This window comes from Rhinatrema bivittatum, chromosome 6, assembly GCF_901001135.1.
Source record: "Rhinatrema bivittatum chromosome 6, aRhiBiv1.1, whole genome shotgun sequence".
NCBI classification, from domain to species: Eukaryota; Metazoa; Chordata; class Amphibia; order Gymnophiona; family Rhinatrematidae; genus Rhinatrema; species Rhinatrema bivittatum.
This window is the reverse complement of record NC_042620.1, coordinates 290,661,744-290,680,722: the sequence shown is the minus strand read 5'-3', so window position 1 is coordinate 290,680,722 and position 18,979 is coordinate 290,661,744. Positions and strand designations below refer to the sequence as shown.

At 42.0% G+C, this 18,979-nt stretch overlaps 1 protein-coding gene across 2 annotated transcripts in view; it reads right to left on the bottom strand.

The window, feature by feature from the left end:
- LOC115094362 (gamma-aminobutyric acid receptor subunit beta-4) overlaps positions 1–18,979 on the bottom strand; it is a 403,751-nt gene that overhangs the window by 62,119 nt on the left and 322,653 nt on the right. The window lies entirely within an intron of this gene.

Sequence of the window (18,979 nt, the reverse complement as noted above, 5' to 3'; positions counted from 1 at the left end):
GCCTCTAGTCAGAAGCATCTTAGCCTTCAATGAGATGGAGGAACAGATATAGAAACATAGAAATGATGGCAGAAGAAGACCAAACGGTCCATCCAGTCTGCCCAGAAAGCTTTCACACTTATTTTTTCATACTTATCTGTTACTCTTGTCCCTTTTAAGTAACTTTTTGGTTCTGTTTCCCTTCCACCCCCACCATCGATGTGGATAGCAATGCTGGAGCTGCATCTAAGTGTAGTATCTAACTAATTGGATTGGAGTAGTAACTGCTGTAATAAGCAAGCTACTCCCATGCTTGTTTACCCAGCCTGCTTTTCTTCATTCCCCCTGCTGTTGAAGCAGTGAGCTGTACTGGATATGTATTCCAAGTGAAGTATCAGGTTTGATTCAGGGTAGTAACTGCCGTAACAAGCAAGCTACACCCATGATTATTTGTTTTACCCAGACTATGTAATTCAGTCCTTGTTGGTAGTTGTCTGAATATAAATCATCTTTTCTTCATTCCCCCTGCCGTTGAAGCAGAGAGCTATGCTGGATATGCATTGAAATTGAAATATCAGGCTTATATGGTTTGGGGTAGTAACCGCCGTAACAAGCAAGCTACTCCCCTGCTTTTTTATGGATGCAAATCCTTTTTTCCACATTTCTTCTTGCGGTTGAAGCATAGAGCAATGTTGGAGCCGCTTTAACCATGTGTATGTTTATGGAATAAGGACGTTAGCCATGTGTGTTTTTATCTTTTCTCCATTCCCCCTGCCATTGAAGCAGAGAGCTATGCTGGATAGACATGTGAATCGGAACCGGAATCGGTTCGGATTCCAGTTCTGATTCCCATGTGGGTTTTTTCAATCGTGCCCGATCGCGGTTTTGTTTATCGGCTGCGCCCCCCATGCCTCTTCTCTTCATTCACATCCTCTAGACTTTATGGATCCACAGTATTTATCCCATGCCCCTTTGAAATCCTTAGAACATAAGAACATAAGAAAATGCCATACTGGGTCAGACCAAGGGTCCATCAAGCCCAGCATCCTGTTTCCAACAGTGGCCAATCCAGGCCATAAGAATCTGGCAAGTACCCAAAAACTAAGTCTATTCCATGAAACCATTGCTAATGGCAGTGGCTATTCTCTAAGTGAACTTAATAGCAGGTAATGGACTTCTCCTCCAAGAACTTATCCAATCCTTTTTTAAACACAGCTATATTAACTGCACTAACCACATCCTCCGGCAACAAATTCCAGAGTCTAATTGTGCGTTGAGTAAAAAAGAACTTTCTCCGATTAGTTTTAAATGTGCCCCATGCTAACTTCATGGAGTGCCCCCTAGTCTTTCTACTATCCGAAAGAGTAAATAACCGATTCACATCTACCCGTTCTAGACCTCTCATGATTTTAAACACCTCTATCATATCCCCCCTCAGTCGTCTCTTCTCCAAGCTGAAAAGTCCTAACCTCTTTAGTCTTTCCTCATAGGAGAGTTGTTCCATTCCCCTTATCATTTTGGTAGCCCTTCTCTGTACTTTCTCCATCGCAATTATATCTTTTTTGAGATGCGGCGACCAGAATTGTACACAGTATTCAAGGTGCGGTCTCACCATGGAGCGATGCAGAGGCATTATGACATTTTCCGTTTTATTCACCATTCCCTTTCTAATAATTCCCAACATTCTGTTTGCTTTTTTGACTGCCACAGCACACTGTACCGACAATTTCAATGTGTTATCCACTATGACACCTAGATCTCTTTCTTGGGTTGTAGCACCTAATATGGAACCCAACATTGTGTAATTATAGCATGGGTTATTTTTCCCTATATGCATCACCTTGCACTTATCCACATTAAATTTCATCTGCCATTTGGATGCCCAATTTTCCAGTCTCACAAGGTCTTCCTGCAATTTATCACAATCTGCTTGTGATTTAACTACTCTGAACAATTTTGTGTCATCTGCAAATTTGATTATCTCACTCGCCGTATTTCTTTCCAGATCATTTATAAATATATTGAAAAGTAAGGGTCCCAATACAGATGCCTCAGGCACTCCACTGTCCACTCCCTTCCACTGAGAAAATTGCCCATTTAATCCTACTCTCTGTTTCCTGTCTTTTAGCCAGTTTGCAATCCACGAAAGGACATCGCCACCTATCCCATGACTTTTTACTTTTCTAACCCATGACTTTTTACTTTTCCTAGAAGCCTTCACAGTTTTTACTTTTCCTAGAAGCCTTCACAGTTTTGGTCTTCACCACTTCCTCCAGAAGGGCATTCCAGGCATCCACCACCCTCTTCATGAAGAAATACTTCCTGACATTGGTTGTGAGTCTTCCTCCCTGGAGTTTTAAATCATGACCCCTGGTTCTGCTGATTTTTTTGCAATGGAAAAGGTTTGTCGTTGTCTTTGGATTATTAAAACCTTTCAGGTATCTGAAAGTCTGTATCATATCACCCCTGCTCCTCCTTTCCTATAGGGTGTACATATTTATTTATTTATTTTTAGTTTTTATATACCGATGTTCCTGTATAATATACATATCACACCGGTTTACAAGGAAATCAAACTGACGCCTCAGTGGGCAGTTTACATTGAAACAAGATAACAGATAATATGGGGGGGCAGAGGAACTTGGCGGAGGTTACAGGGATTAAGCATGAATAGCTAAATAGTGATAACTAAATATACAGTAAACTATGTACATAAGGTGATGGTGGGTCAGAGTCCAGGCTGATATTGTTTTCTTCCGGCTCTTAGATTTCTGGGAAAGCTTATTTAGATTTTTCAATCTCTCCTCATAAGTCATTCGATGAATGTTATGGTTATTGGTGTTTGGGTGGATCCTTGGACATTGTGGCAGCTGACCACGCCCACGGGGGGCAGTCCCGTGAGGAACCACGGTGTCAGGCTGGACTCTGGACACACAAACACAGATTGAATCTTTATTTAAACAGTTTTGAAAACCACCAGAGGTGGCAGTAGTGAGTATTAGATGTTGAGCCCGGCTGGGCAGGTATCCCACAGGATGCTGGAACAGCGGATCCTCTGCTTGGCTGTGCTGTAGTGGAAAGAGACTGAGAGTTATGAGTACACAGTGAGAAATATACAGAGACCCAGGTAGAATAGGTGAAGCTCTGAGACAGGGAGAGCAGACCCTCAAGGAGCGAGTACCTGATCCCTTTGAGCAGGGAGACTCAGTGGTATTGTACTCACACAGCGGTTCCACTAGACGAGAGGTCTGGCACTGGAAGAGAGGGCAGGCCCTCGAGGAGCAAGTACCTGGTTCCAGGGAAGCAGTACTGTGGAATAGATGGTAGTTGTACTCACAGATGGATACTGTTAGTGAAGTCTTCCAAGTAGAGAAGATTGTAGATGCAGGCAGCGACTCAGGGAACATGGGCCCTCAAGGAGTGAGTACCAGTTCCTGATAGCACCTGAAAGAAGCAGAAGAGGCCCCCGAGGAGCGGGTACCCCGTTAGCAGTAAGAGTTCCAGAGAACGCTGGAGTGGCAGAGTAGCTTCGGTATGGAGAGCGAATCCCATCCGTAGTAATCCGAGTAGTTGCTAACTCGATTAGTTAGCAAAAGAGGTAGGCTTAAATATCCTGGCAGTGTGATGTCATCTCAGGGAGACGCCCCTGAGGTTTGCATCAATGAGGAAATAAATATGAGGGCGGTGTGTGCGTGCGCACCCTATGGTACCTTGAAGGAGCATGGAGGGAAGCAGCACCAAAGCTTGTCCGGGGACGCCAGAGAGGTTGGCAGACAGACGCCGCGGCAGCCAGTAGTCCATGGTGAGTGGGAGGAGCCGCAAGAAGAGTAAGGTAGGCGGGGCGAAGATATCGCAGACCGATGGTCGCAACAATGAAGACCATCCACCTTTTTAGTCGCCCTTCTCTGGACCGCCTCCATCCTGTCTTTGTCCCTTCAGAGATACGGTCTCCAGAACTGAACACAGTACTCCAGGTGAGGCTTCACCAAGGACCTGTACAAGGGGATAATCACTTCCCTTTTCTTACTCGATATTCCTCTCTCTATGCAGCCCAGCATTCTTCTGGCTTTAGCTATCGCCTTGTCACATTGTTTTGCCGACTTCAGATCATTAGACAATATCACCCCAAGGTCTCTCTCCTGCTCCGTGCACATCAGCCCTTCCCCCCCATCGAATACAGTTCTTTCGGATTTCCACTCCCCATATGCATGACTCTGCACTTCTTGGCATTGAATCTCAGCTGCCATATCTTCGACCACTCTTTCAGTTTCTTTAAATACCATCTCATTCTCTCCAGTCGTTCCGGCGTTTCCACTCTTTTGCAGATCTTAATGTCATCCGCAGAACTGAGATTACACAAGGCAAAGAGGAAGACCAATTCCAAGCCTGTAGAATCGTATAGAAATGACATCAGGGCCGCACTATTCTTTGTCGGGGTCTGCTTGAGAGAGGCCCGATACCTACATTCTTGCTTCCGGATTCTTGCCTGGTGACGTCGGAGAAGGAGGAGCCGGGTAGACTATAAAATCTTGTCTACCTCGGCGCGACGCCACCGCACTATTCTCTGTCGGGGTCTGCTTGAGAGAGGCCCGATGCCTACATTCTTGCTTCCGGATTCTTGCCTGGTGATGTCGGAGAAGGAGGAGCCAGGTAGACTATAAAATCCTGTCTACCTCGGCGCGATGCCGCCGCACTATTCTCTGTCAGGGTCTGCTTGAGAGAGGCCCGATACCTACATTCTTGCCTCCGGATTCTTGCCTGGTGACGTCAGAGAAGGAGGAGCCGGGTAGACTATAAAATCCTGTCTACCTCGGCGCGCCGCCGCCGCACTATTCTCTGCTGGGGTCTGCTTGAGAGAGGCCCGATGCCTACATTCTTGCTTCCGGATTCTTGCCTGGTGACGTCAGAGAAGGAGGAGCCGGGTAGACTATAAAATCCCGTCTACCTCGGCGCGACACCGCCGGCGTGACGGTTAAGCCACGCGCGGTCAAGGGGCACACAGCTTTGTCCGGCTTAGTCCGGATTTGGACGGTATTGGACGGAGGATTCTAACGTGCGGCCTTAGAGAACGGCGACAAGTTAAGTAAAAAACTTCCTTGTTTAAATTGAAAACATTCTTGATTTTTCAGCTGGAATAGACATATTTAAATCTCTAAAATATTTTTTGCCATGCCTCACACGAAGAGGAAGGCAAAGTTAAGAGAACTTTCCTTAACGTCTACTCCAGTAAAAATGTATCAGCCAACTATTGCTGAATGTTTTCAAACTCCCCCTATGCGAACATCGGTTGGGGCCGCTAGCGGTATGACTCAGGAGCAAGAGCCAGCCAGCTTGGCCAGCGAAACATCTTTAACCCCCGGTGCCCCGGAGAAACCTGCTCCTCCATCTATGAAATCTGGGAAATCTGTATTATCATCAGGAAGCTCCCTTGGCTTCCAAGGAGATGTTGGTGAGCCAACAAGAATCTCAGAGGGCAGTGAAGATCTAAAGCCCTGGGATGCCAAGGATGGCTCAGATATAGGTCGAGGAAATGGAACTCCGCAACAGCTGGGAGATACTATATCTAGAAGGAATGTTCAGGATATACCGGAGATTACTCCAAAAGAATTTACATTAGAGGAATTGGGCTTGATGATTATTATTATGCAAAAGTCAATAAACAACTTAACCCTTAATGTTCAAGAAGTTTTGAATAAGAATGTGCATATGCAAGGAAAGATTGAAAATTTAGAGAAAAATGTTAATATTTTGGATGAGAAAATGGGAGGAATTCAGAAAATCCAGGTGAACTTAATAAAATCTGCACAAGAATATGAGGGGAAAATAGAAATGTTAGAGAATCAGAATAGGAAACTGAATTTAAGAATATTAAATTTTCCTAAAGTCCACTTGGCTACTCCAGTAGACTTATTTAATAGTTACCTGAAAAATATTTTAAAATATTCAGATAATTCAATTCCTAAACTATCCAAGATCTACTATTTACAACAAGGAAAGGAGGATAACAACTTAAAAGATGGAGAAAATTTCAATTTGACCGAATTCTTGGAAAAATCATTTGAATCAAAAATTGATAACAGAGCTACTTTATTAGTTCAGTTTTTATCCCACTCAGAGAGAGATGAAGTGTTAAAACTTCATTTCAGACAACAAAAACAGAATTTTTTTGGTGCACCTTTAAGAATATTCCCAGATGTTGTGCGAACAACTCAGATAAGACGTAAAAACTTTATAGCACTTCGAAAAGAAGTGCAAGACAGGGGTACACAATTTTCATTAAGATACCCCTGCAAGTGTTATATAAAACATCAGGAAAATTCATATATTTTTAATTATCCGGACCAATTAAGAGCATTTCTGGATACACACTCCTAAGAGCTGTTATTTAGGGATAAATAAGGGTAATGAGGGAGTGGACAAGGAAAGACTTGAAAGTATACTTTTTGTTTTGCTCCATGTGTTTATTTAATGTCTGTGTTCTCTAATATTTTCTTTTTATTATCCTTGGTATGGATAAGTATGGGAACAATATATGTATGTATTAGAATTGAATATTCTTGCAAAATCTATTCTTCCATAATATCCAATTGTACTGTTTATAATACATTGAAATGCAATAAATAAAAAATTAAAAAAAAAAGAAATGACATGAGGCCTTCTCCAGGGATTTCCTCTGGCTTTTCCATGCCTAGGGCTTTGTACCAAGTAAGTTGTTGCCCTTTGCCCCTCATTTAGCGCCATAGGATGTTGCATTGTGCCTCTCATGGTGCTTTGGGGTCTTCATGCCATGCTTAATGCTGTTTTGACCCTCTATCACTGCTTTAGGGTTTTATCTTAACACTTTTGGTGCTTTCTTTCCCCAAATGAATGATTGTGATTTAGAAAACTAATAAACAAACTGAAACAAAATTTTTGTTTCTGCACATCCCTAGAACAGAGTATTTTGAAAGTCAGTTATAATTTGCAAATGTATACAAACAGCATGCTAATGTATAATCTCTAAATCAGATATACTATCCAAAATGAAATAAATCTTAAGGAAATATTATATGAAAAAGACCAACGCTGTGAGAAATACAATCATATTCAGAAATGCACATGTACACATATGCTCAGCATACATGCGACATGCTTCTGAAGCTGGTGGTGAACATGCTGCACACCTACTGCTCATATGCACTTATATCTGTGTCAGACACAAAAATCAAAAGAATGGACTGATCTTACTGCATGCTCCAGTAAGAAAAAAAACAGAATCTCCAACCTGATACACAACTGTCCAGCATTCCCTGTGCATTCCAACAGTGAGAATTACCTGCCACACACATTGCTGTTCAACAATTCTGCTGACCTGTCCCTACCATGTGACCTCCCAGTGGCCCACACTGGCATCTTGTGAGTTCTCCTCATTTTGAAGGATGAGGATCTGTTTTTTCCCCCCCTATGCGCATGCAGACTTTTCTTTACCCTGGAAATGGTTCTTTTACGATGCTGTGATCTTACAACCCATGTTGCTATTTTGTATGCAATATTATTTCTAAAAGTGTCAAACACACAGCCATGGTGGTACAGCTTATGACTAACCAGCTGGCAACTGGTGGCCCCTGCTGTAGTCAACTAGTTTTCTACTCATTTGCCAACACTTTGCTCCTGCATTAACTGTAAAGCTTAATGCTACAGCATATATATTCTTTCCACATCAGAGACTGTGAAACTTTGGCATTGCAAATTCCAAATGAGTCCAACTGGAAATGCCACAAAGCTTGCTACGTGTAAAAATAAAAGGGAAGCAGCTAGTACTGAATGATAAATGTTTATTTACATGCAGTGAATGACCAAATCACTTAATCGTGGCTCTGCTAGTTATGAGTGATTTCCATTCCTAACCCATGAAAAATAAACACAAAAACACAGATATGCAGTATACGATATATCTAAAGGAGAAATTGAACAATGTGATTGGTTCCATATGATTGCTCATCTGACTGCAAGTTAATTTCATTTTATGCATGATAACATAAACCCATTTCAGTCTCTGCTGCGGCACTAACCAGTGGGACTGTTTAAAAAATTCAGAAATAACAACTCTGAACTTACAATGAATGGATTCCTCACACTGCTTATTAGGCATTGAAGGCATGTGTCTGATGATACATAAAGGGTGTACAATGATTACTTTAACACCCCTGTTGTACTATTGCTTAAGTAAACCAATGACTCAATAAAGGACTTGATATAGATATATCTATCTATTAGGGGTGAATGATTGAACTGAATTCCAACACAGATGGCAGCATGTATTGTGCCAACTCGCCTTCAGGTTGTTTTTTTTTTTATCTGGCATGGTGACCTGGTCTAAATCCAGCTCTCGTAGAACTTTTGTGCCCAATTCTCATTTTTCCAAATTGCTTCGACTGATTGTGAGTCAGAGAAGGAACCAGCCTCAGCTCTGAAATTATCTTACTGCACAACATTAAAACAAAAGAACATGACAGCAAATAAGACCGTAAGGTGCTAAGGCCCATCTATACCTCTTGCTTAGCTTTACAATTCCTTCCTCACCCCAGAGATCCTCTGTGCTTGTCCCATGCTTTCCTGAATTCCATTCTTCACCACCTCCACTGGGAGGCCATTCCATGCATCTACTACTCTCTCAATAAAGAAATATTTCCTTAGTTTACTTCTGATTGTACCTCCTATAATCTTTAACCTGTGACTCTTCATTCTAGATCCTCCTTTTTGTTGAAAGCTACTGGTTTGTGTGAATTTAATATTTGGCATTATTGTACCCCTTAGTGAGGTTTTAACCCCAAGGACTCAAAAACGAATTTCTTTCTCCTCAGGGGCTGCTCCGGCTAGGAAATTCCATCCCATGCTTGCCTCTTAATCCCTGGGGGGAGATTATTTTTATGGGGGTAAACTCTTGCTTTGGCCCAGATGATGTTATGCTGCTCCCAGTATCTGTGTAGAGTATAGGTGCATCTCATGAGGTGAGAGGCTGTAATAAATTAGTCAGGATCATGATCTAGGTGTGAAAATGTTACTGATTTGTGATGATAAATTAAAGACTATCAGTAAATATTGTTAAAGTTACATCTGATATACTGGTACAAGTATAGTTCTAGGTAGGTAGGTGCCCTTATATTCAGGTACCTGTGTAGAGCCCCATGGCGATATTTAATGTGCAAAGCTCCCCTAGCAGCTATCCAGGAATCCTAGTGGATTGGTCCCCATCTTCATAGCAAAAATCCCACATTAGGTCATCTTCTCCTTGGACATCCAGCACAGCCTGGTCCCATAGTGTGGAGATCCAGTTAGGGTCTCCCGATCCTGTTCTTCCATCCTTGCTTATTGTTTCTGAGGGGACTTCTTGTGGGGAAAAGTCAAGTGGGAACAGGCTATCTCAGCACTGCAATCCCAGAGGGGAGTGGGGGGGGGGGGGTGGTGATCCAAAAACCTCCCCACTCTATTTATGACCAAAAAATACTTCAAAACTTCAGATGCATAAAGATGGATCCATCTTCTGCCCTCACTGTCTCCTGCAGCAGGATGCATCACTGGTGCTTGCCGACCTAAGATTTAGAGTGGGCTTACAGGTCTTTGGTCCTCTGGTGAGAGCTCTTTCACCCCAAAATGGTATCAGGTGTAAAAATCTAGCTCTTCTGTAAATTAGGGGGTGCACAATGAGGTGTTACTTCTAAATTAAACTCCATCTGGCTGAAGCTGGAAGGCATCACCAGAGGGTAAAACTTAATCATCCTTACAGTTCAAAGGCTTCCTCAAATTGATCCCTTGGAGTTCTAAAATGGCTGTGCTCAATAGTATTCAAGCATCCAATTCAGATCCTTCAGGTGGGAGGGACTGAGGAGATGGATGGCTTCTTCTAAACAGTGTTCTATCTATGGACAGTGACATTTGGTGGCCAGACTAGGGGGGGGGGGTGTCTCCCACAATATTTAAATGTATCTATCATATGTCCCTTTTACCGTCTTTCCTCTAGGGTATATATATATTTAGATCTTTAAGTTTGTCCCCATATGCTTTATGATGAAGAACGCTGGCCTGACTTCATCCAGTTTATATCATTTTTGAAGGTGTGGTCCTCAGAACTGTACACAGTACTCCAAATGAGGCCATACCGAAAACTACTGCAGAAGCAATACCATCTCTCTTTTCTTGTTGGCTATTCATGATCCTGTATTTTTAGCATTAAACCTTAGCTTTCAAATTCTAGACTATTCCTCAAGATTCATAAAAGCCCTCTTCATGTTTTCCATACCTTCTAGTGTGTTTATCTTGTTGCAAATGTTGGTAGCATCTGTAAAAAGGCAAACCTTTCCCAATAGTCCTTCTGCAATATTGCTTATGAAAATGTTGAATAGAACCTGATCAAGGACCAATCCCAGTGGCACACCATTACTAACCCCTCTAGCCTCAGTGAACTTTGTTTACCACTATCCTTTGTTGCCTTCCACTCAACTAGTTTCTAACGCAGTCAGTCATGTTAGGGCCATTACAAAGAGTGCTGTTTGTTTATATATTGTGTATGTAAAAACGTGTCAAAGGCCATGCTGAAATCCAAGCATAATATGTCAAGCATTCTTCCTTGATCTAACTGTCTTGTCACCTAGTTAAAGAAATTGAGTGCATTCATATGACAGGACTTACATCTGGTAAAATCATGCAGCCTCAGATCCTGTAATCCACTGTTTTAGCAGCTGTTCCCAACCTCCTCCTTACTTCCACTTTTGTGAAGAGGAACCATATCGGCTTGTCTCCAGTCCTTTGAAACCACTCCTGACTCCAGATCTGGATTTACTCACAGGCCTACTAAGCCTGTGCTTCAGGTGGCAACATTTGGAAGTGCAAGGGAATTTCTTTCCCTGAACCTCTGAAGGTAACCCTTCCATTGCCACTGCCACCACTCCCGCCCCCTTCCCCTAGACCTTTCCTTCAGCACCTTGATCCTTGGAGTGCCGTGAACGTGGGGACTAACCCTGTGCTGAAAGGTCCTGACCCCCCTCCCCCCAAATAGAAGCCCACAGGGCCTGGGCCTTGTGAGTGCAGACTTAATCCACATGCTCCTGCTCTTTCAGGCTCATAGTGCTGGAGCAGAGGTCCAAGGGTGAGCAGGCAGGTTTGCAGTGCAGAACTTAGATGTTTTCTTTGGTGGGGGGGGGGGGGGGGTGCAGGTGGGGATGGATAAAATCACACCAGCACTGACAGTGCCTAGGGGAGGCATTTGCCCAAATCCATCTCTGCAAGATTCTAAAGAATCATTTGTTTTTATTTTTTAATTTTTGTTGAGATTCTATAATTCCCTTTTTTCAAGACTCATCTCAAATTGATTCACCAGCATTCAAGAATCATGAATGATACTCGGTGCTTCATGCCTGGATTCCTGTGCTAGTGTCATCCATAGAGCAAGAGCGTCAGTAGTGAATAAGCTCCAATGCCACTCCAAAATGAAAATCTTCCTTTTAGCATCTGCCACCATCTAGGGCAATCCCGTTTGGAAATGGGCAACTTGGAATTACTGCAGTAGACATAGAAGAACTTGGAGGCTCCAGTAATGCCAATCATGAGGTCAATATTCAAAAGCCATTTACGTGGATAACTGAGCGGCAAAGCACCACAGATTTTCCAGAAAAAGAACAGATGTCCAATATCCACTAATTTACTTGGATATGGTAACTTCACTTTGTTTCTTAGCATGCCAGTCCTTCAGTTACTACTCTAGTTCCCCATCCCTTGGCGGATTCAATATAAACTTTCAATGATTATTCAAAATCTGTTAAATCACCTCTCCTCTCCCTGTATGTCATTGACTTTTAAAGTTTGCATATCCATGCACACTCTTAGATCCTACAGTCAGGGTCTTCTAGATATACCCTCCTATAAATTAGCACATCTCAAAGAAACTCGAGAACGTGCATTCTTGACAACTGGCCCTTCACTGCGAAACTTGATTCTAGCATCAATTTGAAATACAAATGATTCAAAAACCTTTAAGAAAGCCATTAAGATTCATTTGCTCAAATTGGCTTTCAGCCTGCAGTCCTCTTATTGTTAAGTAATTCATACTATGCTCTGATTTTAGTGATATAGATGGATTTGATGTAAATTTTTTGTTTGTATTCTTGTATCTGATATAGTGTATTGAGTTTTTATCTTTTTTTGTTGCTTGTACCTTTTTTTATGTATGTTATCATGTACCCTGCCCCGAACTATGAAGGAATGGCTAATAAATATTTTAAATAATAAATAAATAAACTGCCACAGATAGGATGGTATGCTACCTAAAGACCATAACTACCATCTCTTTTGCTTTTTTTTTTTTTAACTTTATTTATAAAGTTTGCAGTAGAAGTACAACAATATTATCAAAAAAACCACACACCCAACGTTCCTTTTACCCCTTCCCAGAACCCTATCCCCTTTCCATAACCAAAATAACTAAAGACAAATTTCCTTCTTTCTTTCATGTATGGCATAGATACAGTGATACAGTCTAATTCCCCAATGATATTCCCCCCAAACAATTCGGACAAAAAAAACAAAACATCTTAAGAACAAGGCAAAGATTCCTCATAAAGCATAATATACTTCTGGCTTTAGAAGACATTTCTAAGATATATGCATGCCAAACATCCAAGAAACAATCATACTTTTTAGAAGAAAGATTCTTAGCAGACGTAAGCTCAAAAGTTAATAACCTATGTAAATGCAACTTTCATCAGAGTAGAGTAGGTCTTTCAGTGCTTATCCAACATGCCAAAATCATCTTTTTTGCTAGTCAAAATACTTTCCTTAAAAATAACTTCTTTCTTTTTTGTATTCCAAGTTGAATTTCTTAAAAAATGTCAAATAAGCACAGTCTTAAGAAGACTAGAAATCGAATAGCGAAGAGTTGACCCAGGCAGTGCAAGATTTCAGCCCAGAAACCACCCATTTGAGGACAGCGCCAGAAATTATGTAAATATATACCTCAGGAGGAAGAGCATTTGAATCGTACATCAGAAGGAATAAGCCGAGCTTTGCATGCCCAAGTTTGCTGCCTATACATTTGTTGCGGAAATCTATATTGAGTCTCTCTTACAATCGAGCTTTATGAAGTCTCTGCAATATGATTAAAACAAGATTGTAGTTCTTCCTCTGTTAATTGAGCCTTAGTGTCATTTGTAAAAAATGAAATGGAATGGTTCCTGAGTCCTGATAGATAGAAGCGCTTTAGTCAAGGCTGAACATGATCCCTCCCCTCCTTCTTCACCAAAATCAGCCTTCCCAAAACCTCCTTCCCTTTCTTCTCCAGGCTAAGGTGGCCTAGCCCGGGATCTCCACAAAAACCTCTCACTATTCAACTTCTGCTACTGCACATGCCCAGCCCCAATATACAGGGCAAAGCTGTCCCATCCTAGGCTTCGGGAGAAAGCCATACAGGAATGACCTAAAAATATTTGGTCCCTTAAAGTTGGTCAAAAAGGGAAAAACACAATCATAAGGGATTGGAATATCTCTTTCAGGCATATGACAATAGTATTGTCAGAGCTGGTGCAAGGATATTAGGAGTCCGAGGTGAATCTTACAACCATGTGCCTCCTTGGCCCTTCCCACCCTCAATTATAGTAAGATTTACATGAACCAGGACATTCAAAGTGCAGTCTTCTGAGGTAAAATTATCACTTACAACAATATGTATATTATATTTATACATACTACTCTGATTCCAGCTAGAAAACTTTCTTAAAAAGCAAAAGGGACACTTAAAACCCATATGGTAATAGGCCTACTGTAACATGTGTTGGGTGTAAGTATGGCCTCCAGATAGCCATAAGCAAACTGAATTCTATATACAATATATTAAACCTTGCATACCAAAACAGCACTGTCAGCCAGCACTCAAACAGTAACAACTCTACCTATGAAAAGGCAAGACTGCAATTACACCAGGCCCTCAAACACCAATACACCTCCTATAAGGAAAACAGAACAAATCAGGCTGCTATAGATCCCTACATAAAAATTACACACTAGCAGAATACAGACTGACCCCTATCTAATATACAATAAAGAGACCATAAAGTATAAATAGAAACTTGCAGACAAAAATTGACCTGGAAACTGTTCCATTGTTTTACTGCATACTCTGTATGCAGTAAAACAATGGAAAGACAGAAACATCACTATTCCTCATAAAACATCAAACAAAATCAAGAAATGTAAAACATTAATCATAATAGTAAAACCATATTAATAAAAAGAATATTTATTTAAAAACAGCTGACTTTATAGAATAACATCCAATATTTAAAAATTCATTGGGAAATGTAAAAAATTAGTGTGAGTGTGTTTGGGGGGGAGGGGTGGCACAAACACACTTACTCTTCTTTCACACTCTCTTATATGCTCTTGTACTGTCAATTTCATGCTCATGTATAGATTCACATACACCTACACACACACAGACACGCTTTCTCTCTTACACACATGCTCACAAACACATACTCAACATACTCTGTCTCACACACATGATCGCACATACACATACATGCACACTCTCTCACTCTCCCACACATGTTCATTCACTTATTTTCCCCCTCCAGAAAATATACAAACTGCAGCAGCTTCCTCCCTTAGCTGATGGGCTGACTCCTCTCTCTTCAGTTCGGGTGGAGCCACGCTGCTCCACCTCCTGCTTCATTCTTTGGGCCCCCATGGCCTGAGGTTGCTCTGGCTCCTGCTTTCTCTTTCTGGCTCTGCAGCCCAATGCTGCTCTGCCCTGCTCTTCTTTGGGCCACAGGATCCAATAATGCTCTCCTTCCTGCTTGCTCCTTCTGGCCCCATAGCCTGAAGCTGCTCGCCCTTTTTAATCCTCTTTCTTAGAGCCAAGAAGACCCACGCTGCTCCACCTCCTGAGTCCTGTCTGCTCCTTCTGGCTGCAGTGATTGCACCTCATTCTTCCCATTCCGCAGAATGAATGAGGAGGAACTGGCATGGTACTGCCAGCACCACTCCCAAAGCAGTGGTTCTCTAGGTGTCTGCTCTGGATGTAGCTGTTGTTATTCATGGAACACCCTCAGCAGTAGCACTGCTAGTTGTTCTAATCGTGACACTGGCAACAGCTTTCTGAGATGATCCAGACTATAATTCTGAATCCTGCTCTACTACAGGAGATAGTACTTCATTTTAATTAAGCTTGCATTATTTTAGACTTCTGCCTGGTAATATCAAAAGCACATTTGTTTATTAAAGGGCCTTGCACAATGTAACTAGAATCTGATGAAGATATCTTGCAAGAAATCAGCTGATAGCCTGACTATCTCCTCTCCATGATTTTATATCCTTGTTGTATCAAATACAATGGGGTACATATTCAAAAGTCATGTAGATGGCTTTTTGGCAGTGAGAATAGCCTTCAGAGGTAGAGCAAATGGAACTTCCCTCAGGTTTCCCCTCTCCAGCGACTCTCGTTCTGCAGAGCTGAGCCCAGAAGAGGAATGTGGTTCAAATGACAAAGGACAGATGATAGACACAAAGGGATAGCTTTCACCTTACTCAGCAAATTTGGAGGAGTTTTAAACATGGGTGTGGGGCCTACGTGTTTGTGCGGTTTACATACCAGGTCATGTTCCCAGTGTTGCTGGTGACTATGATATTGAGAGTGAAAAAAAGAAGGATAGTATATCTGGAGAAAGGCACAGAAAAGAGCACGGTTCTTTGACTGGGAAAATGTATTACAGTATAAACTTCAATCTGATTCATCAAGAATTGTTTGTGTTCTAAGAGAGGCACAAATAGCATCTTCTATTAGATGCCACTGGCATGTGTTAACATTACATGAGGTTTTTGAAAAACACCCTTTATTAGCATTTTCTCAGGGTCGAATATTAAAGACCAAATCATGTGAGCTAGTTTTAGAGATTGTAATATGGAAGAGGTATTAGCTGTTCACAAACCTTGTAATAATTATCATTTTTGTGCGAGCGCTGAGAGAGAATGGTGTTATCCATTAAAAGGGTACAGAGTTAAGAGAAAGATAAAAACTGACTATAATGTGGATCATGTAGTATATGCTCTAATATGTCCATGCCCTAAAGTGTATATAGGTCGCACCAAAAGAGTAATCCAAATGCAATTTATTGAACATCAAAGAAATCTAAATACTGCAAAATTGAGTGTCTCCATTGTATAACATTGTATTGATCACCAATATGCATTCCAGTAGATAAAATGGACTACTTTGGAACAAATTTTGATGACAATACGAGGAGGTGATAAAGAGGTGCATTTACATTTTAGGGAGCAATACTGGGTTTACACACTTCAAACATCTGCACCCTCAGGCCTCAATGAGGCATTCGATTGGTATTCTTTGATTTGAATGTTTAATATCGATTTGTGGTAGCTAACATTTCCATTAGGTGTTTTTTAGGTCACACTGACATATAAATAGTTCAATCAGACAAAGCCAGTGTTGAGCCGTGATATTTTGCTTGAGCATAGTAGCTCGGGATTAACAAATTATCCTTGATGAAGAAGTATCGAAAAGCACTTGGCTCCTGATTCAGATATACAATGGAATTTGCACTGCAGCTCTGTAAGTAATTTTATTTGCAATTGAAAAAAAAAAAATTAAAGACTATATCTTTTCTTAGACATTGTGATAACGAGGGTGTGATGATTATACCAAGGCACCACCATCTTGTTAGTATGAACAGTAGCCAAGTATGAAATGTTCGAAGTGATTGTTATAGTGAATCGTCTGTAAGAGTTCCCAAAAAAGGGGGCGGAAGAGGAACCTGACCCACAGATCTGGGAGAGGACTGCCTTTCTGTCAGACTGTCAACGTAAGAGTGGAAACCTGGAGAGGTCTGAAGATTCTGCGGACTCTTGCTCAGGAGGGATATGGGAAGTCCTTGGATTTGGAAACTGACTTAAGAAGCCTAAGAACGATGTCAGCAAAAGTAATCTTGGTAACCTGAAGAACTGTGGGGCTCTATCCTGTCTTTGATATTTTTGTACCAAGCTGAAGCTTTTCAAAAAACATTTTTCAGTAAAACTTCTTCTTCTGTTTGAAAGACAATCTTTTGTTTGGCCTGGCTTTATTTATTTATTTGTGGGGGGACCGTGAGTGTGAGCCTCTTAGTGGCCATACAGGTATATCCTGACCCCAGTTCACAGAGCCCATGTCCCCATCCCTGCTGGGTGGGCAGGTGCTCTGCAGGACATGAAAGTGTAACCTCCTTGCTGGGGGGTGGGATTGCACAAGCAAAAAAAAGCTTGTGCAACAACCACTGAGACTTTTCTCCAATTTAGCAATTTTGGGAAAAAGTTCTACAGGGCTATTTTTACAAGTGTTAGATTGAATGATTGTTTCTCTGTGAAATATTGTCACTTCCTGAAGTTACAGGAAATTAAGCCCTTGGACAAGAGATGCACTCTCTCATATATGTGCAACTAATGTGACTTGCAGACCTTTTGCACTATTTTTGCTTGAAACAAACTGGATCCCTAGTGTTAAATACCTTAGCTATGCCATTAGATCCTAACAGGTTTACCTCAAAAGTTGCCTCCTTCATAGCTAAACCTGTCAAGCACATACCCACCATGAGTTAGTTGTTCCTTCCCAAACTTGATGGCCTTCTAAGTCCAAAGTTATCTCCACTGCAATGCATCAAGACCTCACTATTTCTCTCAGCCAGGGACTTCGAACCTGGATTCCTTTTGCTGCCGAGGCAATTGGTTATTTACACAATAGTGTTGCCAGTGCAATTCAAAGTCATCATGAAACGCAATTCCACTTCATGGTTTTCTAACTGCCGCCACAATGACGTCCTGGTCCCTGTTGTTCTGAAGAATGTACGGGGACAGGAGCTAGAAAACCAGGAGTTGCACTTGTGCTTAAAGTAGAAATGCTTCCAGGGGCAGCTCAAGGCAATCTGTTGCCTCAGGCAAGGAATGAGACGGCACTCTCTCTTCCCCCTCCCCAAGGCACGGCACAGGTCAAGTCATCAAGAGGGGCAAAGCGGGGTGGTCTCTTTGTAGTCTGGACCTTTTCGGGGATTTCAAATGCTGCGGAAGGGGGAAAGCAGGGGTTAGAGCTCCCAGAGGAGTGGCAGACACAGTGTCAGGGATAATGTTTCCGGGAAGCTGGCAACCCTGTCACGCTCCCACAGACTGTAAGACGTGCCTCCTCCCACCTTTTCCCCAGCATTTTCCCCTGGAGAATTGGCAGATGGGTGAATGGTGAAGGTCTTGGTGTGGCACACGCTATCTGGGGTGGTGCACGGGCATTAGGCACCACAGGCAATCTTTACAGCCCTGTGCCCACAATCTCACCCTCACCCCCACCCTCACCACACACAATTAAAAATTCTGCATTTATATTAACCAATTGTATCTGAAATAGACATTGAAAGTTTAGTCCTCTGCAATAATCACAACCCTGCAAAAAAGCAAAAGACACACTTGGACTGCATATGGTATTACGCCTATTGCAATTATAATACAATAAACCTCCCATACTAACAGAACTAACTGCTAGCACTCAAACAGTAAAACCTTAACTATGAAAAGCTAATGCTGAAAATATTACAGCAGGCTATAAAGACCTGTGGCTGAGCTTCCCTTCATGGCCACCAGATGTCACTGTCCTTGTATAGATCACCTCTTAGAACCCACTTTGTAAGAGAGCCATCCATGCCCCTGAGTCCCTCCCACCTGGAGAGTCTGGATTGGAGGCCATTTTAAGACACCGTGGGGTTCAGTTTGAGGAAGCAGTCAAGGAGTAAAGATGTATTTTTTCCACTTTCTGGTGGGGCCTCCCAGCTTCACTCAAAGGAGCCTGTATTAGAAGTGATGCCTCCCAGTGCACTCCCTGCCCGAGGGTCCTTCTTATAATTCACAGAGGGATAGACTTTTAAGCCTGATACCCTACCTTTAGGTGCAAAAGGGATCTCACCAGGGGACCAGAGACCCGTGAGCCTACTCTAAACCCTGG